The sequence below is a fragment of the Panthera tigris genome, chromosome B1 (genome assembly GCF_018350195.1).
Source record: "Panthera tigris isolate Pti1 chromosome B1, P.tigris_Pti1_mat1.1, whole genome shotgun sequence".
Classification (NCBI taxonomy): Eukaryota; Metazoa; Chordata; class Mammalia; order Carnivora; family Felidae; genus Panthera; species Panthera tigris.
Genome location: NC_056663.1, coordinates 114,432,103 through 114,455,833, shown reverse-complemented (window position 1 = coordinate 114,455,833; position 23,731 = coordinate 114,432,103). Strand labels below are relative to the sequence as shown.

Here is a 23,731-nt window from a genome sequence, read left to right as displayed (position 1 = left end):
GTCTGGACTGAGATTATGCCAGGCTTTCGTAAAGTGCCCTGCTTGTTTGAAGCGTTCACATCTTTTCTGCTATCCTCTTCCTCTCTTCATTCCCACTTATTAATTGTTTGGCAGCTGAGTTACAGTCTTCTACTCCTAGTCTGGCCATCGTTCCGGGTAACTTCGGCAGCCATGAGAATTGCTCTTCTAGTGCCCTGTACTCTTTCTCTTCTCCCTCCCTCCACCTCAGCCACCCACTCACAGCCACGTTTCAGGCCCTGCCATTGCCCAAACTACTCAGATAAGTAGTTCGTAAGTCTCACCACCCAGTCTCTTATGCTTCCAACTTTTTCTGTCTCTTACCCCTGGTTCACATTTCTGCCATGTCTCCAGGATCTCTAGGCCACTCGTCCTTTTTCTTGTCCCTTCTGCATCAGCCCCCTCGTAGTGGCTATAAAGGCAGAAATAGTTCTGAGTGTTTTTGCTTCTCCCCCTGACCTTCTTTTATTCCTTAGTCCACTGCTCCACTGACACTATCCTAGACTCCCCCCCTCCTTGCCTGTCTATCCCATCCACCACCCCCCATTCTTGGTGCCCATGCCCTGGTGTCTGAACACTGCTGGAGAAGGACATTCTTGGTACCACTGCGGCCTGACTTGAGTCTTCAGTAGCATCTGCCAAATTTATATTTTTCTAGTCAGTTCACATTCCTACTCTGCAGTGTGGTGACTTCAGACTGTTTTCATTCTTTCTAAAACCACCCACCTCTTCCACTTTCTTATTCTTAGTTGACTATGTCACCTTAGGGTCAGCAGAATGGGCCCCCAAATTGTCCCCACCCTAATTTCTGGAACCTGTGAATATGTTACATTACATGGCAAAAGGGACTTTGCAGATGTCATTAAGATTACGGGCTTTACCATAGAAAGAGTATCTTGAATTATCCAGTGGGCCCAATTTAGTCATGAGTCCTTTAAAAACGGAGACCTTTCTCCAGCTGAGGCAAAGACACGTGGCAGAAGTCAGAACAATTGTAAGTGTGGGAAGGGTTCGGCACTCCATCGTTAACTCTGGGGCAGATGTCTCTGGCTGCCAAGGGTAGTCCCCCAGCTGACAGCCTGCAGGGCAACAGAGGGCTTGGTTCTGCAACCAAAGGGACCTACATTCTGCCAAGGGCCTGAATGAGTTTGGAAGCTTCCCAGAGCCTACTGATAAGAGCCTATCCTGCCAACACCTTGATTTCAGCCCCAGAAAACCGGGAGCTGGGAAACTCAGCAGAGAGTGTGGAGGGCTTCTGACCTGCAGAACTGTGAGCTAATATTTTGTGTTGTTTCAAACTCGTAAGTGTGTGATTTGTTACAGCAGCAAGTGAAAACTAATACCCACCTCTGAACTCCTAAAGAAATGGAAGAATAGAAAGCAGTGATTTCAACTTCCTATAAGCAATCTACAAACATGATTCCCATGCTTCCTTTTTCCCTTTCCCCTCTTATATTAGAGGAGCTGTTCCTTCTTGCATGTTAGGCCATTCCTTCCTTCTGTGTGGTGGGTACTATCTTCTCCTGACTTCTCCTGAACCTTGACTACTGATTATCTTCCCCATTGTCTCTCTCCTCGTCTCCTTTACTGATGGCTTCCCATCAGCATTCAATCAGTTGTAGATAAATTTTAGAAAGTTTTCATCACCCCAGAAATAAAACTTACATCCATTAGCAGTCACTTCTCATTTCCTACCAAACCCAAGTTGTATTTTATAAAGTTATTTTGTAATACTTTGGAACCCCTATAGACTAGCACTCTAGGAAGCCAAGTCAGCTTCTACCCCAGTCAGCCCCCTGCCAACCCCAGCTCTTCCTCACTCCCACTCATTCAGATTCCACTCCATCTTGGCATAATCATCCCCCCATTGCCCACCCCGGTTAAGGCAACAACCCTGTGTCACCAAATCCATGGACTTTTTTGGTCTTTATTTTAAGTGCTTTCTCAGGAGCATTTAATGTAGAGTTTCCTTAACATTCATTTCCTTAACATTACACTCTCAGTTTCCTTAACATTGCACTGTCCTACTTTTCTTCCTAGTTATGTATTTTCACCCATTTGCAGGGTTCTCCTTTACCAACCCTCTAATTTTGGGCCCTCTCTTGGACTCTTCTCTTCTTACTCTGGATACTATTTCCAGGCCATCTCATTTTTTTTCCCCCTTAGGATCTACATGCTGACTATTCTAAAATTTGTCTCCAGATCATACCTCTTTTCTGAGTTCCAGACTAACATCATCAGGTGCCCATTTGACATCTCCATTTGTACCACCCACATCTCAAACTCCTTTTAAAAAAAATTTTTTTTTAAATATTTATTTTTGAGAGACACAGCATGAACAGGGGAAGGGAAGAGAGAGAGGAAGACACAGAATCCAAAGCAGGCTCCAGTCTCCAAGCTGTCAGCACAGAGCTCGATGTGGGGCTCAGACTCACAAACTGTAAGACCATGACCTAAGCCAAAGTCGGATGCTTAACCGACAAGTCACCCAGGCACCCCCTCAAACTCCTTTTTTAAAAATCATTCTCTGCCTTCACAAACCTGTTCCTATCTTGGCATCCCTTGTCTTGGTAAAGGGCACCACCATCTACCCAAGTGCTTAAGCAAACAAAAATGAGTTGGAGTCATTTTTGGTTCCATCTCCATAGCGCATCAATCTGCAAATTCTGTTCATTCTACTTCAAATCCACTGTACTTCCTGCAATCCCATCTACCATCGCAGACCATGGCCATTCTGCACCTGGGCTGCTGCAAAGCTGGGAGCTGCCCTCCTACACCCTCCTCGTCTTCCTCTAGGCCAGAGGCAGATGGACAATGATATTAAATGTGGCACATAGTACCTTTCATTTTTCTGAAGACTCAAAACACTTCTATTTAATGTAGAACGTTTGCACACATAGTATAGTAGTACTAATATAAACAAGGTAGTCTAAGAGTTTTCATTGATAGAAAAATGTAAAAATATTATACTAACCCCCCAAATTAACAGACTACCAGATTGAGACTAAGTTCAATAACACATACATGCGGAAGCATATACGATTTTTTGGCATACCATAGAGCCACTAATATGGTAATTGTGAGAAAAGGATTCAGATATAGTGCTAAATTTTTAAAAATCAGAATAAGAATTCTCTGTATGATGTTGTTGAAATTATCTTTAACAATAGAAATTTAAGGAAAGCTAATTAGACACCAAAATGTTTACAGTGCTTATGTTTTTCACTTTTCAATTGCTTTAGAATATGATAATGTTACAGTTTTTTTTTTTAAGTTTAAAATAAACATGTGTTTAAAACTAAAAAAATGTAAGTATTGGGGCACTTAGGTGGCTCAGTCAGTTAAGTGTCTGACTTTTGATTTCAGCTCAGGTCATGATCTCATGGTTCTGAGTTCCAGCCCCGTGTCGGGCTCTGCACTGATGGCTTGGAGCCTGATAGGGATTCTTTCTCTCCCTCCCTCTGTCCCCTCCCCCTGCTTGTGTGCACATGCGCATGCTCTCTCTCTCTCAAAATAAAGAGACATTAAAAAAAAAAAAAAGTGGGACACCTGAGCAGCTCAGTCAGTTGAGCTATGGACCCTTGGTTTCAGCTGACGTCATGATCTCGCTGTTCCGGTGGGGCTCTGTGCTGACAGTGCGGAGCCTGCTTGGGATTCTCTCTTTCTCTCCCTCTCTCTCTGCCCCTCCCCCACTCATGCTTACTCTCTAAATAAATAAATAAACTTTTAAAAAATTCTTTAAAAAAAAGTAAGTATTGTTAAATGAGAAGAGTTATATCTGTGTAGGTGAAATTTATGGAATAGTTGTCAAAAAGTGTGTGCTTTGAAGCCAAAAATTAATGCTTTATGCCCTAGTGATGCCACTTACTTGGGTGTGATCTCAGGAAAATGATAATCTCTCTTATCTTTGATTCCCTCAAATGCAGAGGAAGTCATTATGAGTACCTAACCTCAGATTATTGAAGTATTTACATTTTATTCATTGTTAACATATGACAAAGCAAATTATTCATCTTAATTTCCATGTTTTGAAAAATAGTGACTTGTCCTCACAGAAAGAGGATTAAATGAGATAATACAGCTAAAGCGATTTGCATAGTCCCTGGCATATAGTAAGTACTCAATAAATGGTAAATATTTGGCCTTTGGATGGGCCTGGCACAAAGTGAATATTTGAAATTCCAAATCCGAAAGGTGAACAGCCTTAATCTCTAGTTGTTCTGGGTGTCATTGTCTCTCCAACTAGACTGTAAACTTCCTATTCCGTGGACTTACATTACTGTCTTCTAAGTTCTAATACTGCTTGTGTTGAAAAATAGTCCAAAATACAAGTTTTTCCTTCACACTCTGCCTTTCTATATCTCACTATTGAGAGGTAATATAGTTTAGTTTGGTTCTGAAATTTTTCATGGGAGTGGTGTTTGTTTCACAAAAATGGGGTGTGTGTGCGTATGTGTGTGTGTGTGTGTGGTGTATTTTCCCTCTGCTTATATTTTTCACTGCTTATATCTGTCACTAACAAGGACAGTTTTCTGAAGTCAGAGCCTATGGGACTATTTTATTCTTTTGTTGCCTACATAATATCCCATAACATGGAGTCACTTCACTATTGGTTTGTTCCTTAAGGCTTATTCATTTGTTTATTTCACTCATTGACTATTACATGCCAGACACTACACGGGATCCTGGAAAAATAATAAATAATACTGTAATAAACATTCTAACGCAAAATTTTTTAAAGAAACTTTCCCATTACTGACACCTATGTTTAGAAGATGCACATGGTGATTCTGAGATAAACAATGTGGGCACTAAGTATGAACTTAATAAACATTGTTGGTTGAGTCAATGTTAGATATGTCCAGAGTAAGAGTTAGTATAAGAGGAGATAAGTACTGCAAATGTTTCCCTAACTTAATCAGTATGTTTTATCATAACAAAGAGAGATCTATAAAATGTTATTTGAAGTATGCACTAGTTTAGAAAAAATTGACAAGAACATACTGGTCAACCATTTCTTTCCCTTAGAGCATTCAGCACTATAATTTTTGTAATGTGACTAACCAAGGACTTAGTAAACTTTGATACATTGTAAGAACAAAAAGTTTAAAAAAAAAAAAAGCACCTCTTTCTGTGAGGACAAGTCACTATTTTTCAAAACACAGAAATTAAGATGAATAATTTGTTTTCCCATATGTTAACAATGAATAAAATGTAAAAACTTCATGCAACTCAATCACAATTATACTATTATGTTCACTGGAGGATATTTAAGTGAATAATAATATGGCCTCATTATTTATTTCACAATATTTAAACTGAGGCACAGTAATAACCACAAATCCAGAACTATCCATTAAACAGCTTTCTGGGAGCACCTGGGTGTCTTGGTGGGTTAAGTGTCTGACTTCAGCTCAGGTTTATGATCTGGCGGTCAGTGAGTTGAACCCTACTTTGGGCTCTGTGCTGACAGCTCAGAGCCTGGAACCTGCTTGGGATTCTGTGTCTCCCTCTCTCGCTGCCCCTCCCCAACTTGCAGAGGTGTGCGCTCTCTATCCCTCTCTCTCTCAAAAATAAATAAACATAAAAAAACAAAACAAAACAGCTTTCTGTAAAGAAAGTGATCCTCCCCTGATGGAGCTGCGGGATTTACATCATGTAGTAAGACAGACGGGATGGCAGGCTTTGTTATGAATTTTTTGAGTTTATCTTTGTGCATAGGCCCAAAAGTCCACAACATCATTTTTTGAGATCTGTAGAAAACCTTATTTGTACATATCTCCATAACGTCCAGATATTTGAACTTTACAAAGTAGGGAATCAGTGGGATATTCACCCAAACTTGCCTGTGGCTACACATTTGAATCTAGTCCCAGGACACCCAAACTTCTGATGAGGTCTGTCTGTGATTCTCCACAAAAACTGTTGGTTTGAATTTCCATTTACTTTGACTGCATCCTAGCAAACCAATCTATTTGCTATTGTCTTCTGGGCAAAATGCCTAGGCTTTGTAAAATTGAAAATGAATTCCTCCTGAAAAGGAAAAATAAACCCAAGGAAAATTAACTTCAATTGTTGGTGTGCTCTTCTGGGTTCTTGCCTTTCTGCAGCTTTAAGTGAGTGCATTTTTCACAACAACGATGCTGAAACTTTGGTTAATTTCAGGAGCAAGTTCATTTGGGGGAAGCTTCTGTAGTGGAATCTTACAGTTGTGTGTTTTGGAACAGCCCTGTGTATTTGTTGTTGTTGTTGCTGTTGTTATTGTTATAGTAGTTTTTAATTATCATAGATAAATGATTGTTTCCCTACATGATTTCTGCAATAGGCACCTAGAGATGCCTCTGGATTATTTTTGTTGATTATATGTAATCACCCATAAGGCAATGCAAATTCTAAACATAATTACCCTGTCCAGAAGTAGAAATGAACATAAAATATTTGTCATTTAAATTCAATGAAGATTTGGCCAATTCTAATTCATCCTATTTAGACTCTGAGCCTGCCATTGTTTACTTTGAAAACTGCCCAGCAGGTGTATGAATAGCAACTCCAAGAAACGTAGAACCTTAACCATTTTTAAGAAGGCAACACCCCTTCTAAAAACATATCTGCTGAGCTCATCAAGGAAACCACTGGGCCGCCTTGTGCTCCAAAAGCTGCGGAAGAGCGCAGCGCTCACTTGAGCAAAGAACTACTCTCTCAATGTTTATTTTGGTTACGGTCTCTTGTCCTTAAAGAGAAGCAAATCAATTAACAGGACAGATGACACGGCGGTTAGTCACCGAGGGGAAAGTATTATTAGCCTCATTAACTTGGAGCACCCTTCCAGCTCACACCTAGTGTTGGCCACCGAGCGGACCTATTACTGACACAGCCAGGCAACCTTGCGAGGTTTGGAAACCCACTTCTTCGACCTAGGCCCGGGCACCAACCCTTCGAATAACCGCTGACGTCCTCAAGCCCACTCACACCCACGTCAGGAAGCAGTTCCTGAAGAAGGCGAGGCACGGGGTGGGGGAATCCCTTCCCCGCCCCATCCTTAAAAGTTGCTGGGAGCGGCACCCAAAGAACTTTCCCAGATTGATCTCTGTCACCGCTCAGGGAGGTCTGCTCCGGGCCCTCAGGCTTTCCGCCCGGAGCCAATCGGCCGTGCCTGCCAAGCCCCTCCTTCCCAGCACCTTTAATGGTTGAGAGAGGGGAGGGTCGGCTGGGGTTTTCTTCTTAAGAAGTCGCACCGGTTTTTCGAGCTCCGCTCTGCGCCTGGAGAGCCACAGCAGCGGGAACGGCCGCTGCCACCACCGGGCCGCGGGTGAGTCACTGTTTGGAAATGGAGTGGGCGGGCGAGGGTGTGAGAGAATGAATGATGTCAGGAGCGCGCAGGGCGGCGGGCGGGGAGAGCGGGCCGCCGGGCCGCGGTAAACACGGAGCGCCGCGCCGCGCCGCGCCGCGGGCCGAGCGGGCGGGGAGACCCCGCCCTCGGCGCGCACGGAGCCGTCCTCGGCCGCCGAGCCCGGCCCCGTGCTGCAGCGCCGCCGGGAGCGGCCTCGGGGGCGGCGGCCGCGGGAGGGAACCGGAGAGCGGCTTCCTCGGCGGGGCCGCGGCGCGCACGGCGAGAGACCCCGAGCAAACTTTCTAGCGGCTTCGGTCCGGGGGTGGCTGCGGCAGCGGGCTCCGTCCCCTGGCCGATCCCGCCCGGGAGCCGCCGCCTTCGGCCGGGAGCGTCGGGAGCCCCAGGTTGAGAGCGGGTGAGGAGCGCCCGGAGGGGCCGGGGGAGGAGACCGGGCTGAGAAGCCGCGCGACGGACGCGGCGCGGGGAGGGGGAAGGTGGATGGCGAACGCGGACGTGGCTCTAATTCGGCCCCCGCGCGCCCCGCCCCAGGGCATCCTTCTCCAGGTTTTGCCTGCTAGGGGGTGAGTGTGTGGCCGAGTCTCCCAGCTCTGAGCATTCGTCTCATTCATTTGCAACCATTTCGGGTAACTCGGTCCTGGCGTTGAAAGGACACAGATTAAACCGTGCATTGTCCAGAGCCACTCCGGAGGGCAGGACTGAAGTTCAGGAGGTGGAGGAGGGACTGTCTTGTTCTTTTCTGAGAGCCACTTACTGACGACGTGTGGACAGTAACAGTCCAGCCCTGGGCTGCCCTCCCTGAAGCCTTTCAACGGTTGGCATTCCCGAGTTACTTGGCTTAAGGAAAGGGATGGGTGGGAGTGGACGCGTCTACCTCTCCGAGATACGGATCGTCGTCAATAACCCGCGGCGACCCCTTGAAACAACTCAAATGTTCTGCAGTCTTTTCTTTCTGTTCATCAATCTTGGCCATTCTTCTGTTTCATCTTGCTTGCTCTAATATGACCTCAAAACGTTTTGACGTTTATGCTAAATTTTGAAGACATTCAACTGTTTAGTGACCCCAGGTTGGGTGTGGATTTTGAATTTGAACTTTTCAGATCGTTGGTGTCGCTCGTAGTCTCCTCTAATAACGGTGGGTTCCCAGTCACATTAAACACTCTGAAGCAGTAAAATGGGACTATAACTACAGATGAGAATAATGAGGGTTAAAGCAAGAAAGACCTGTCATAATGTATGGCGCAACTCAGACCCCAACAAATTGTGACTTTATGTATAAATAATAGTGTGTTTGAGTGCTGGATTGGGTGATAACCAGTGAATTGCCACAGAATTTCCTGCCCAGTAAACCTGGTGGGCTGTGGTCTGGCGTGGGAAATCCTTTGGCAAGTTCCTCAGATCTTCAGGAAGCTAAACCTTTCATTGTGGATACCTGACAGGTTTTGGTTGCCACCCCATTTCAGGGGAATTGCTTGTTCACTGTTTAAACAGAGCCAGAGCACTACCCACCTCCCCACCCCCAAATAAGCAGTGCAAAATTCTCATGGTCCTTTCCTTAGTTTGCTGCTAGCCTTACTTCAGGGTAGTCTTCTGGTTGAAGTGTTGTTTTGCGAGTTAATATTTAATTTGGTTTCTTTAGTTTTCATTTTTAAGTAAAGCTGGTTGACTTATAAACCTGGAGGGAAACACTGGACACCTTTGGGCTGCTGCCTCCTGGTCTGCGTTTCTCTTCTGGGATTTTATAAAGCCCTAGGAAGTATTTGGAGGGATAGGAAGTATTTGCTTGGGTGATATTGAAAACGTTTGTTCTTAACCATATCTAAAACGGCTTTTAGGGTCAAAGGTCAGAGGGAATTTTTCACACCACATGATGTAGAATGGTCTTGGGCTTTGGAATCCAGGAGACCTGAGGCTATCTGGGTGGTAACCTGACTCTCCCTATTTGAGCAAGTTAAACTGGGATTTTCCGGATACTTTACACAATATATAGGGGAAAATAAAAATAATCTTACATCTATTAAAATAAACAATAGAATACAAATGATAACTTTTTCTTAATTTTTTTTGTTTATTTATTTTGAGAGAGAGAGAGAGAGAGCATGAGATGGGGAGGGGCAGGGAGAGAGAGAATCCTAAGCAGGCTCCACACTGTCAGCGCACAGTCCAATGTGGGGCTGGAACTCGCGAACCAACCGTGAGATCATGACCCAAGTGGAAGTCAAGAGTCCATGGCTTAACCAACTGAGCCACCCAGGTGCGCCTGGACTTTTTCTTTTTTAAAGAAGTGATACTTTGAAGGGAGTTTTGTTTTGGGGGGAGGGGGGTTGACAATTACTAGACAGTTTCAGACTAGAGTAGCCTACCTACCTTTATCTGGCTATCTTATGGGGGAATTGAAGCCTCTAACCTGAACTGTCAGACATTTATTCACTTCATTCAGTTGGTGAACATTTAGTGAACAGATACTCTATTCCAGTCACTGTGCTAGGTACTGGTGATGCTAACACGAAGGAGATTTTGTAACTGTCCTTGTAGCTTACAGTCCAGTACAGAGCGTCCCTTGGCTTTGAAAATAGAGGGGGAAAGAAGGAGCCAAAAAAGAGGAGACAGTGGGGAATGGGGAGGAAACAGAAAGTGACTAGGCTCCCATAGGCTGCCTCCCACTGGTAATAGCAAGATCCAGTGGCTTTCTAATGAGTCCCGAAATGGGGCTCATAAATTCGTAAGAGGCTGAACAATGCAAGTATGACTTCCTTTGTCCAATAAAAATATTATAGACAAGTTTGGCTGTTAAATTAAGTAATTTTAAATGAACCCCAGAGCAAACTGGTTTAAATGAAATCTGAAGGGTAAATTCAACTCAACCAAGACTTATTTACTGTGAGCAAAGCTCTATGGTAGGTTTTTAAGAAGATGATTTCTGTGTGAGAATATTCCAATTTATTTAATTTTCCCCCATATGATAAGTATATTACTTATGTAAGTTTAAAAGTACAGATAAACAAACCAGCCATCACTCAGAAAATCACTTAATACTATATCTTCAAATTTTTTCACCCTGTGAACATATAACACAAAGAGCTAATGTGTATTGAGAACACTGATTTAAAGAGAGAAAATAACTTTCCTGAAGTTGCACTGCTAGAAAGTCATTCTCTACAAAACTGAGTTTGTTCCCTATACCTTATTTTCTAACTTGCTTTTTTCATTCAAATATGGACGTCTTTATCACTAAAATACTCTTTTACAGCAGCTTTTATAATTTTCTATTATATGGCTGCATCCCAGCTGAACCAATCGCCTATTTTTGGACAGTTAGTTTGCTTCCAGTTTTTACTATTTTAAGCAACTCTGCATTAAGTATCCTTCTAGCTATGTCTATGAGTATATAATCCATGATCACTTTAGTCATTTTGCATTTTAAAAAGTGAATTATAATGTTCAATTTAGCTGCCTTTTTTTTAATGATATTCAGAATTAGAAAACTTTCTCCTCTCTCTTTAAAATTTAAGTTTTAGTTTCTGTGTTCCTTTAGTGTTTCTCATAAGATTTCAGCAATAGGACCAACATTCTCTGTGGAGCTGCACAATAGGTCAGTAGCTCATTACGCAAGGGATTTATCTGATGAAAACAGAACACACAGGCTTTCTTAAAGAGCTATTTGGGCTTGTATTTTGTTGTTCGCTGTAAAGCTAAAGTTTTGTGGGGAAATATAGCAGAATGGAGCAGTGCTAATTTTGCCTGGTAACTCTCTGGAAGAAATTCTGCTTCTACAATTTGCCTCCTTCATTCCCAGTAAGATGGCCAAGTTAAAACTTTCAGTCATTGCATTTAGCAGATTTATCACTACACTAGCTTTAGACTAAGCACCATCACTTTTAAATAGGTCACCTTTTAAAAAACCTTATGTGTTTGTTGTTTGATCTCTTGAAAAACATATCATTGGTAACACATTTTTGGGTTGATTTAACGAAAGGGCAATAAATTTCCACTAGCTAATTTTCATTATAGGTATAAAGCATTTCTTCATTTATGCATTCTCATGTTTTATTATTCTATCATACCCTCTTTGCTACCTGGAGTCAGCATTTAAATTTTGCTATGGGTTTACATTTGCATTTCCAATGCCAGTTACTCTGTTCTTATGGTTTTAATAAAGGATGTTAGATTATGCATAGTGTTCAATTTAGCCTTTTCTTTTTTTTTTTAATGTTTTATTTTTTATTTATTTTTGAGACAGAGACAGAGCATGAACGGGGGAGGGTCAGAGAGAGAGGGAGACACAGAATCTGAAGCAGGCTCCAGGCTCTGAGCTGTCAGCACAGAGCCCCACGTGGGGCTTGAACCCATGGACCGTGAGATCATGACCTGAGCCAAAGTCGGATGCTTAACCGACTGAGCCACCCAGGCGCCCCCAATTTAGCCTTTTCATACAGAAACTCAGATCAGTTCTAATTCCTATCCATGACTTTTCTAGGATGAAAATATAAATAGGGTAATCTGTTATTTGCTGGTTAGTTTTCCCTGCTACCAAACCCTAACTTGATGATTTGCTGACAATTTAAGATTCAGCTTTACAATTTTGTTTCGTAGTTTAATCATGGCACTTAAAACTTTCAAACCAAATTTGGCACATTCTTAGATTTTTTTAAAAAGAAGCATTAAGTGGATTGAGTGTTGACAGAGCATGAACGGGGGAGGGTCAGAGAGAGAGGGAGACACAGAATCTGAAGCAGGCTCCAGGCTCTGAGCTGTCAGCACAGAGCCCCACGTGGGGCTCGAACCCATGGACCGTGAGATCATGACCTGAGCCAAAGTCGGATGCTTAACCGACTGAGCCACCCAGGCGCCCCCAATTTAGCCTTTTCATACAGAAACTCAGATCAGTTCTAATTTCTATCCATGACTTTTCTAGGATGAAAATATAAATAGGGTAATCTGTTATTTGCTGGTTAGTTTTCCCTGCTTGATGATTTGCTGACAATTGAAGATTCAGCTTTACAATTTTGTTTCGTAGTTTAATCATGGCACTTAAAACTTTCAAACCAAATTTGGCACATTCTTAGATTTTTTTAAAAAGAAGCATTAAGTGGATTGAGTGTTGTACTGTTAAAAAAGAATAAAACAACATATTAAAATTGTTAAAGAGGAGGTAACAAATTCAAAGCCAAAGTGTCCGAAAAGAAAGCCAGGTACTAAAAGTCAAATCAGGTGAAAGATTCTGGAAGGACCCCTTCAGGTGAATGTCACTTCTTTGCCTGGTACTGTCTGTGCTGAGGTTCATTTATAGTGATGCATTTCATCTGTGGAAAGAAAGATGCCCAGATGTCAGGGTTAGCCTTGGGCAGAATTGGGAAGGAGCTGAAGTACCCACCTTAGGGCATCCTTGACTCTTAAGTTTATTTGGCTGTACTTGTTTCACCAAGAAAGTGTTCAGTGAGTATCTGAACAAAGGTAAATTGCTCTCCAATTGAAACTGTGGAACTGGAGGCATCATATTTATGGAAAATTGGGGGAGAAGTGTCTACCCCTGGAATTTAATTACCTCCTTAAAATTTTTTTAAAGTTTATTTATTTTGAGATAGAGAATGCACAAGCAGGTGAGGGGCAGAGAGGAGAGACAGGATGCTTTCTGTGCCATCAGCGCAGAGCCTGATGCAGGGCTCGAACGCACGAACTGTGAGATCATGACCTGAGCTGAGATCAAGAGTCGGATGCATAATCGACTGAGCCACCCAGGTGCTCTTGCCTCTTTTTAAGATGATTAGAAATGCAAAATACGTGATACGAATTAAACTCTTGAAAAGCTGTTCCTCAACTGGGAAGGAGCTGAAGAGAGGGGTAGCCCTGGAGATGGAGAGACAACTGCAGAGACCAAGATGGAAATGTGCGAGAGGCCTGCTCCGGGTTGGCTCCTCCTGTTGGAACTGGGGTCGTGCGTGACCCTGGAGCATCTGGCCTGGCAGGTGTGACAACATGTGTCAGAGACCTCCTTGGCCTGTTTTGCCAAGGAGAATCATCCTGGAAAGGCACTGTTAACATACACTTCACTGGATGAGTTAAGGATCCTTTTCCTTAACCTGGGAATTACTTTAAGTAGGTAATCTGATCTAATACCTAGAGAAAATGAGAAGGAATGAGTTTTTATTTAGGGGTAGGGATGCCAGTCAAAGAAAGACTATATGGTTTTGGATCATGGACCACTTAGTGAATTGAGGGGCCGTGGAGGCATACCTTTAGATGGCAGCCCATGTCCAAAGAAGTGGAGACCTCTCCGGAAGACACTTGCAGCAGTACTTGAACTTGAAGCCAGGCCTTTGACACAGAGCTTGTCCTCCAAGCTTCCTCACACCCAGAAACTGGAGCTAATCGGGGAAAATAGTGATGGTTGAGTAATGGCAGATACTCTGAGATAGCATTTTTTCATCTACCCTGGAACCACTCTCTTCATCTCCAGACTGCCCTGCAAAACAGAAACTGTGCTGTCTCCACTGTGGAGGTAGGGAAGCCATTTTTAGAAATGTTAACACACTCAAGGCCACAGAGCAAGGGTTTGAAGGGAGGGCCGGCTGATTCTAATGTCCCACACTGCCCGATATCCCTCCAGGCTTTCTGTAATCTTTTCACTGGCTTTGGAAATATGGCAGTTTTTAGGGAGTGGATATTTTGATACGGGATTGTATGTTTACTACCCCATCGGCTGGGATGCTTCTTTGGTCTCAGCTGACCTCAGGTCATGAAGTAACACCAGAGAGATGAACACACATAGGCTTAGGCCCACCTGGACAAGTGCAGCTGTGTGAAATATATGGTCTTGTGGCCTCCTAAAGAAAGACACACTCATCAGGGAGGATAGTGGGGTGTCATGAATCCCAACACCACCCCTCACCACTAGGTGACCTTGAGCAGCTTTCTCAGATGAACCTCCATTTCCCGGCTATAAAAAGGGAATAAAATATTTACTTCAATAAGGTGACTGTATGATGTGTAAAACTTTGTGAGCAAAACTTCAAGGGTAATGCTTGGTTCATAGTAAATACTCAGTGGCTTAGCTTTCATTATTTTATTTTATTTATTTATTTTTTGCATATAACCTGCATCTCTAACTTTTAAAACAAAGGGTTCAATTCTGTTACCTCAAAAATCAAATTATTTCTCATTATTTTTTAAAAACTTCTTTAAATGTTTATTTTTGAGAGAGGGCGCGCGCATGAGCACAAGCAGGGGAGGGGCAGAGAGAGAGGGAGACACAAAATCTGAAGCAGGCTCCAGGTTCTGAGCTGTCAGCTTAGAGCCTGACACTGGGCTTGAACTCACGAACCGTGAGATCATGACTTGAGGTGAAGTCAGACATTTAACCGACTGAGCACCCAGGTGCTCCATCATTATTTCTTTTGCAATAGAATAGCCATTCATCACATCATGCCTGTATTGGTAGGGTCTGGGTCCTATCCTTCACCCTTCCCTCCTCCTCCTCATCACGGTTAAAATGAAATAATTGAAGTTGTTTGTGCATTGCCATTGAATTCAAGAACTTTCATAAGAACTATATAACATCATCTGTGAATGCTGAAAAGCTTTCAAAGTAGCAATCACAATATGCCAGCCCTCTCAGCAGATGCTGGTAGCATTAACGTAGCACAATTGCTGTGCCTTACGGAGCACAGCCTTCTGAAGAGTATTGTACCATGAACACCACTGTCCCAGAAAATGCCCAGGGCCATTAAGAATCACAGACCCCACTGTCCTCCCCGATGCTGTGAGTCTTTCTTTAGGAGGCCCTGAGACGGTTTATTTCACACAGCTGCTACTGTTTTCTGAGATTTGCATTTGTCCAGCAAGTTGTTTAATGTCCAGTTATGACCACCCCAGTAGCTACCCAACTTTAATAGCAAAAAAAGGCATTGTTTTTGATAAAAAATTATATATATATTATTATATATAATATATATAATATATATATATATAATATATATAATTATATATATAATAATATATAATATATATAATAAAATTATATATATTATATATACATATATATATAATCTGTGTGTGTTTATGATATACTCTGTATAATGGATTAGTGCTGAGAAGCACATTCCCTTGGAATATAGTTTGGCAAGTTATAAGCAGCAAGCAGGAACATTTAAAATTTTATTCACCAAATACTTAAAGCACTCACTATTTGCCAAGGTTTTTTCTGAGCACTTAGAACTTCTCTACTTCTCCCCAAACACTCTGAGGCCGATATTATTATCCCTGTTTTAAGAATCCCCATCTGAGACAGAGAGGTTAAACTTGCCTAAGGTCACAGAGCTGGTATAAGGCAGAATTAGATTTTGAAAGCAGTTTGGCAGTGGAGTTGAACCATTGCACTTAAAGAATCTAGCATGGAGGGGCACCTGGGTGACTCAGTTGGTTGAACATGTGACTGGCTCAGGTTATGATCTCACAGTTCATGGGTTCGAGGCCCTCGTCGGCCTTTGCACTGACACTGCAGAGCCTGCTTGGGATTCTCTCTCTCCCTCTCTCTCTCAAGTATAAATAAACCTAAAAAATTAAAAAATATATATCATTAGAGTAGCAGACATAAAATTGCAAATCATGCTGAGCTGTGTGCACTAATCTCGGGAATGGGAGAATGTACTTCTTTTCCAGACTCAATACCAACCCTGACTGAACACTCGGAAACTTTTAGAGAACTATGTCTGACAATACTGTACTGAAAGATAAGCATCACTATCTTTCAATACTGATACTGAAATACAGGACCTAGTTTCAATACTGATACTGAAATACAGGACCTACTGAAATACAGGACCTAGTTTAATCCTCTGGGTGGTAAATCACAAGGAATTGATGGCACAAACTCACGAACTGTGAGATCATGACCTGAGCTGAAGTTGGACGCTCAACCGAATGAGCCACCCAGGTGCCCCATGATATTTATTTTTTAAGTTTTAAGGCTTTCACCCGTTATAACATAGTTGAAAGTTCTATTGGGGGCCAGTATTTGTACATGTGAGGTTTCATTGACTGTCTTCTAATTGGTATTGGAGATGGTGGTCGACAGAATCATGGCCCCCCTCAAAGGTTTCACATCCTAATCCCCAGGATCTGTGTATCTACTATGTTACATGGCAAGGGGGAATTAAAGTTGCTAATCAGCTGATGTTACCACATGGAGATTAGCCTGGATTGTTTGGTTGGACCCAGTGGAAAAGAGAAGCACAGGAGTCAGAATCAGAGAGTCCGAACTAGCAGTTTTGAGTTTAAAAAACTTAAAGGACCATTGCTGGCCTTGAAGATGGAAGGGGACCACTAGCCAAGGAATGTATGCAGTCTCTCAAAGCTGGAAAAGGTAGGGAAATAGATTCTCCCCTAGTGCCTCCCAAAAGGAATACAGCCCTGCTCACACTTGGATTCTAGCCTAGTGCAACCCATTTTGTGCTTCTGAACTCCAGAACTGTACGAAAATAAATGTGTGTTGTGTAAGCCGCTGTGTAAGCCGCCAAATTTGTAGTAACTTGTTACAGCAGCAAAGAGAAACTAATAGAGTTACCACAACAATTTGCATTTGGATCTGTCCCTTAGGCCAGCACCGGGAAAGCTGTGTAATCTCATGATTTGTTGTTATGGCACATCAGGTATAGCAAGTGTTTATATTTTGGGGGCTATCATATTTTACATGCAAAACTAACCGCTTTGGGGGCTTTTGATAATTCTGTACATTCTTATACCTAGCAAATATTTAAAGTGACAGTACCAAGGTTTCAGCAAAAAAAAAAAAGTCTGTTGGTTCTGGAGCAAGTAGCGCCACTTTGCTGGGCCTTTTTCATCAGAGTTGCAGGACAGAAATATGGCTCTGCACTCCACGTGGTGGTCATCACCACTCTGCGTTTGTTTGGGGGTAAGATGATAGTCCAAATGTGGGGGTGATTATCACTTGAGTTCTGACTCCAGAGTCCTTTAATTGTTTTCTAAATCTGCTCTTTGCTTATCCGGCAACTTTATTAGGAATTCTCTGAGAGCAAGGGCATATCTGTACAAGGACTTCCCAAACTATAGCAAATTAAATAAAAGATGGAATCATTCATTGGATCGTCTATAGTAAGTATCCAGAGGGTTACAGGACCCCAGAGTAGGTGATATCTTGGAATCGAAGAATCAATTACTAGAATTAAAAATAACAAGAATTGGGGGAGGGGGCGCCTGAGTGGCTCAGTCGGTTAGGCATCCAGCTTCGGCTCAGGTCATAATCTCATGGTTTGTGAGTTCAAGCCCCATGTCGGGATGTGTGCTGACAGCTCAGAGCCTGGAGCCTGCTTTGGATTCTGTGTCTCCCTCTTTCTGTGCCCCTCCCCTGCTTGCATGCACACACACTCTCTGTCTCTGAAAAATAAACATTAAAAAAAATAACAAGGATTATAATGGATGGGATTAGTTTTGTTTTGTTTTTTAAAGGAATCGTCCAATAGCTAATCTTATGTTGTGATTTGGAGACAACTTCCATGAATTCAGGTCTCTCCTGGGGTGCCTGGGTAGCTCAGTCTGTTAAGCTTCAGCCTCTTGATTTTGGATCAGGTCATGATCTCACAGTTTGTGAGATTGAGCCCTGTGTTGGGCTCTGTGCTGACAGCGTGGAGCCTGCTTGGGATTCTCTCTCTCCCCCTCTCTCTGTGCCTCCCCTTTTCACTCTCCCTCTCCATCTAAATAAATAAATAAATAAATAAATAAATAAATAAATAAATAAATAAAAATTTAAAAGTCAGGGTCTCTCCTTTGTACAATGTAGACATAGCAGTGTAAGGAATAAAATCTTGGGATTTTCCTATATTAAAAAATGAAAGGGGCACCTGGGTGGCTCAGTTAAGCGTCCATCTCTTGGTTTCAGCTCAGGTAATGATCTCATGGTTCTTGATTTGGGCCCTGCAATAACAGCATGGAGCCTGCTTGGGATTCTCTCTCTCTTCCTCTCTTTCTTACCCTCCCCCAAGCACTCTCATCTTTCTGTCTCTCAAATAAATACATAAATAAAATTTTAACAAATGAAATAAGGGCTAATGTAAGATTTTTAAAAATAATTTTAAAGAAATATTGGTAGAAAATTAGCTGGATGGCATAAATATATATATATGACTGTTTCTAGGAGAAGAGACTGCCTTGTGTAGAAATATTTTAAAAAATGGAAACTTTTAAAACCACAGAGATAGGACATTTTCATATTTGCATTTCCTTTGAATGTACCCCTTTGAGATTTGGAGTCACTTTGTTAATTTAAGGGGGAAATTATATATGCATAAAAAAAGTAGGATTGATTTCATCTTAAATGTGAAGGTTTGGAAGAAACTCAAATGATGTGTAGGAAAGAAGCTTTTGGTCTGTGTTCTAAAATGCTTTGGGAGGAGATTTTTCTGGGCTCTCATCTCCTTAGTCTAGGAACTTCTCGAGCCTCGGCTCTAGGGGTGCCGGGCTCCTGTAGGACTCTGGACTCCTTTGCTTGCATTTTCTCCTCATCAGGCAATTCTTGGTTAATAGTTTGCCTTCCCTGCCAATATCTCCATCATGGAATGAAGATGTCTTAGTTATTTAAGAGGCCTAGTAACCTTCACCAGTACCAGAAGGTATCTATCCTATCTCATAGCCATCCCTGATAAGTTAATAGATAAATGTTTCCTGTTGCACCTTTTGTTAGTATGAATCAGAGCTTCTCTCTCCTGGGTGAGCTGATGAAATAGTTTCTGGGCAAAGATCAGACCTGGGACCAAGGTGCTGCCCTGCCCCCCAGGAGGTAACTATCCCCTAAGAACTCAGTGTTGTCCAATAGAAATATATATGAGCCACGCATGATAGCTACATGTATAATTTGAGTTTTCCAACAGCCACATTACAAAAGTTTTTTTTAAAGTGAAATTAATTTTAAGAACATATTTTAAAAAAATTTTTTTTAATGTTTATTTATTTTTGAGACAGAGAGAGACAGGGCATGAACGGGGGAGGGTCAGAGAGAGGGAGACACAGAATCTGAAACAGGCTCCAGGCTCTGAGCTGTCAGCACAGAGCCCGACGCGGGGCTCGAACTCACGGACTGCGAGATCATGACCTGAGCCGAAGTCAGATGCTCAACTGATTGAGCCACCCAGGTGCCCCTTTAAGAACATATTTTAACTCAATAGATCAAAATATTCTATTTACTATTGCCAATTATAGTCAATATAACAATTCTGGGAATATTTATTTGTTTCTAAATTTTTGAAATCTGGTATACATTCTGCACTTAACAGCACATCTCTGTGTGCATTGGCCACGTCTCGCATGCTTAGCTATCTGTGGTTAGCAACTACTGTACTGGGAAGTGCAGCTGTGACCAATTTTATCTTTAAGCAAAAATACCCTGCATGAATCTGAGGATAATTCCTTAATAGTTGCCATCTAGTGATTCTGGTGTGTTGTATAAAAACTGAATTAATTATATCATGGTGTCGCCTTAGCACCAGAAAAAACTGGTTCTGGTGCCTTTTGCTGGAAAGAGTGAACAGGCTGAATGGTACCGGGGAACATCTCTCTGAGGTTATCTGTAACATAAATTTGTGAATTTCAATGCCAGGAGGTGTGTCTAGGCCTATAAATGAAATATGTAGATTATTAGGATAATGCTTAGAGAAAAGATGACTGTTCCTATGCATTTATGAGCTGATACCATAGGATGTGTGAAGCATCTGGCCTGGTCTCAGCCCCAGTGCCTCCCCACATTTAACTCCTCTCCTCTGTCACCTCACTCTACCTTTTTATCTACCATTGTCTTCATCCTGTCCTTGCCCTGTGTATATACATAATGCTGCTTACTCATGTATGCCCTTGTTCAGTTCCCTATTGTAACAATTTGAGGAGCAAGTCCACTCTAAAACCTAGATCACAGAAATTATTACTTGATACCAAATATTGGTCTGCCAGAAACGGATTAGAATATAAGAAGACACAGGCATGATGTGAGAGGGAGAGAGGAGAGAGGGAGACACGGGAGGGGAGGGGGGAAGGAAGGGAAGAGTGCATTTATGTGTGGGAACATAACTAAAAGCAGAGGATTTCATAGCAAAACATTCCCCAGCTATTGGGCAAGCCACTGTTCTCACCAAATTCTCAAGATAGGTTTCTTTGGGTTTCATAAATGTACTGACACTACACAGATGGCTGAGACATAGTTCCAAGCCCTCTTTGATTCCTTCTGAAGTTGATTAGCACATTCAACACAATGTTGTGAGCACTTGCTAGGTGCTAGACTTTATTCTTGATTCTAGAGATTCAGTGAATAGCAGTCAGGGCTCCTACCCTAATGGAGATTGTTTGAGTTTATGCGTTGAGAGAGGAAAGGACGCCGAAAAGAAAGATTGCACAATGATAAACAAGTAAAACCAATAAGTAAAGAAGGTTAAGTTCAGAGGTAGAGCTGGTCTTTAAGGGCAACTTAAGGGTGATATGGTGGAGAGTGGGGAAGCCTGTTCTAGCACAGTTACGAAAAGTTTGTTGGAAGCAGTGAGACTTGTACTGGGTTGTGAAGGATGAGAGGGAAGGGCATATGCATCAGCCTGGGGAGGAGAGTGCTTGGTCACACAAGTGGTGGGAAGGAGCCAGCAGTGAGGGAGAAGTGGCTCAGCCGGCAGAACCAGGTTGGATGGGGCTTGCAGATTTTGTGAGGAGTATGGTCCTAACTGCAAATGCAGTGAGAAGGCCTTATGACTTGATCTAAGAAGGAGCAGGCATGATCTGATTTACATTTATAAGACTGTGGCTGCTGGGCAGAGAATGAGGTGGAAAGGAGCAAGAGTAGAAGCAGGATCAGTTGTTAAGCTACTGCACCAGAAGGGATGCAGCCTGTATGGGAGGCCGTATGAGAGAGGGAGAGCCCCAGATGCATTTGAGAGGTATGGAGATTGAATTGACAAGACTTATGGTTAGGTTTGGATGAGGGGCATGAGAGAGTAGGAGAAGTCAAGGAGGACTCCCAGATTTTTGGTGGGTGAGACAGTTGTAGAGAATAGAGTTCTGTTTTGGACATTGGTTAGTTTGAGTTGCCTGTTAGTCATCCTAATGGAGACAGATGTCAGATAGCCAGCCATGACCAAGAGACCTGCATTCAGGGATGCGGTCAGTGTGGGAGCTGTTTCAGCATGGGACTGGTGCTATGTAAAGTTATGGGGAATCTACTGTCATCTAAGGAGATTTTGTAGGCAGAGAAGAGAGACTAAGATCAAACCCCAGGGAATAACCGAGTTGAAAGATCAAGTAGGAGACTATGGAGTAACCAGCAAGGCAGGAGAAGGACCAGAAGAGCAGTGTTCCAGATGCCAGCAGAATCAAATGTCTAGAGCAGGATGGAGTAATTAGTTCTGTTGTAAGTTCTTGAAAAGTTGATTACGAGGAGAACACAGTATTCACTGGGTTTAGCAATGTGGAAGATTCTTTTACGTGGTGACCTTGTTTTTTAGAGAAGTGATTTAAAACACAAATGAATTGACCCACAGCAGGTCCTGCAGGAAGCTTTCCTCACAGTCTCCCTTCTCCACATCACCCCTGGGGGCTAGGGGTTCCCTCATTGTTCTGGAGTACTTAGTCCTTTCTCTGTCAACTGGACTACCATATTAGAAGGTGATTTTCTGTTGAAATTAGGTTCTTTCAGACTGAGCTCTTTGATAGCAAAACTTATACTGTGTGTGTGTGTGTGTGTGTGTGTGTGTGTGTGTGTGTGTGTGTTTTCTTAGCATGATGCAGACACTCAGTACATGTTTTCTGAATTAATGCGTTGAGTATTTTTGAAACTGCGTTTTTCCTTGTGTTATTTACTCCTGTGTTGTATCAGCAGAGGCCAATGAAGAGCCCAGATTTCCTGATTCTCAGTTTGCTGCCCTCTGCCTTCTACAGCCATGGTCTTGCCTGGACTGATGTTCCCCTTTTGCCCAGGATTGCCCCCACCCCTCCCCCTCTACTCCTCCCCCAACACCTGTTGGCCAGTGATTGCTTTGGAAGGCTTGCTTAGCTCTAGTCTTTGCTCTGGTCCTCTCTTCTTAGACCTTTCATTTGTACTTTATACCTTCTTGAGATCCACATGTGAACACCTGTGGAAATCACTTCTTTTCCAGAAACCACCCCTCTTCCCCACCTTCAAGTTCTTGGGGAGAAGACATCTGCAGTTACTCCATACAATTTACCATTTTTACCCCCTTGCATACTTATGCATCTTAAAGGCCTAGAAGCAACTGACTAACAACTTCAAAAGGCTTCTTTTTAGCAAGTTTCCTTGTGTGTGTGTGTGCGTGTGTGTGTGTGTGTGGTTGTTTCCTCACCAAGGCTGTGTGGAAATTTTATTTCTTCTACACTATTTCTATTATTTTGTTTTCCACTTCATTCTCCACCTGTTGCAACACCACAATTACACTAGTTGCTGTGGAGATAGTAAGTGCATTGCTAATAATGGAGGATTACTCCTTTAGGTGGAAGAATAGAAGCAAGAGGAGAATATAAATCTTGTTTTTGTGCAAATGTTTCCTAGTAACAAAAATAAGTGGTATTAGAGTCTGTGGTGCAGAAATGTCTATATGGGATCGGCTTATGGTTTTAGAAAGGATTGGCTTTCTTAATTAAAGAAAATATTAATTTAAGCTGCTGGTCCTCTTAGAGGCTAATTCCCTAGTTTAATCCTTTACTATTCATTTTTTAATTTATATTCTTTGGCAGGTTGTTGTCCCAAATAGAGCAAGTTTTTTGTGGACTTCATCTTTTAAGATTTATTTCTTAGAGCCTTTTTTAAAAAACTTTACTAAAGGGGACATATTTTAATATTGTTCATCTTATATTTATTTCGTGAAATCTTGCAGTTTTCCATGGACTTTATTATTATTAAGGTGACCATGTCCTTGTATGCCCAGGACAGCCGCAGTGTATAACTGCTGTGCTGGTGTCATTACTGGTAAGGTTATCTGGCACTCTCAGAACTGGCCTGGTTAGGATGTTAAGTTATATGGCCACCCTAAGTAAAGACCACATTTAATAGAAAATGGAAAGAATGAAATATTTTATGCTTTTTTTGTTTTAATCCATATAATGTACATATTTTTAGGTAGATATATGTGGATTATATACTCCCATGTATGTATGTGTAATATATATATATGTAACACATACATATGTGTATATGTATTTTTTCTTTTACTTCCTCCAACTAAACTTATAGTTTAAAACTTGCCAAATGTCTTGATGCTGTAGAGAGACACACATATACTTATATATACACACAAATATATACATACATATATATACACACAGATACACATATATATGTATGTGTGTGTGTGTGTGTGTATATATATA

General features: G+C 42.1%; 1 protein-coding gene across 2 annotated transcripts in view; it reads left to right on the top strand.

Annotated features, from left to right (window-relative positions):
- Nucleotides 1-6,767: 6,767 nt before the first annotated feature.
- Nucleotides 6,768-23,731, top strand: part of SGMS2 (sphingomyelin synthase 2) — an 82,513-nt gene continuing 65,549 nt past the window's right edge. The window contains exon 1 of one of the 2 annotated variants that reach the window (XM_042984069.1): nucleotides 6,768-7,327. The gene's annotated coding sequence lies outside the window, so the exon portion shown is untranslated. Of the gene's footprint in view, nucleotides 7,328-7,520; nucleotides 7,764-23,731 lie in introns of those variants that run through there. The other variant, XM_042984068.1, reaches the window with a different exon arrangement.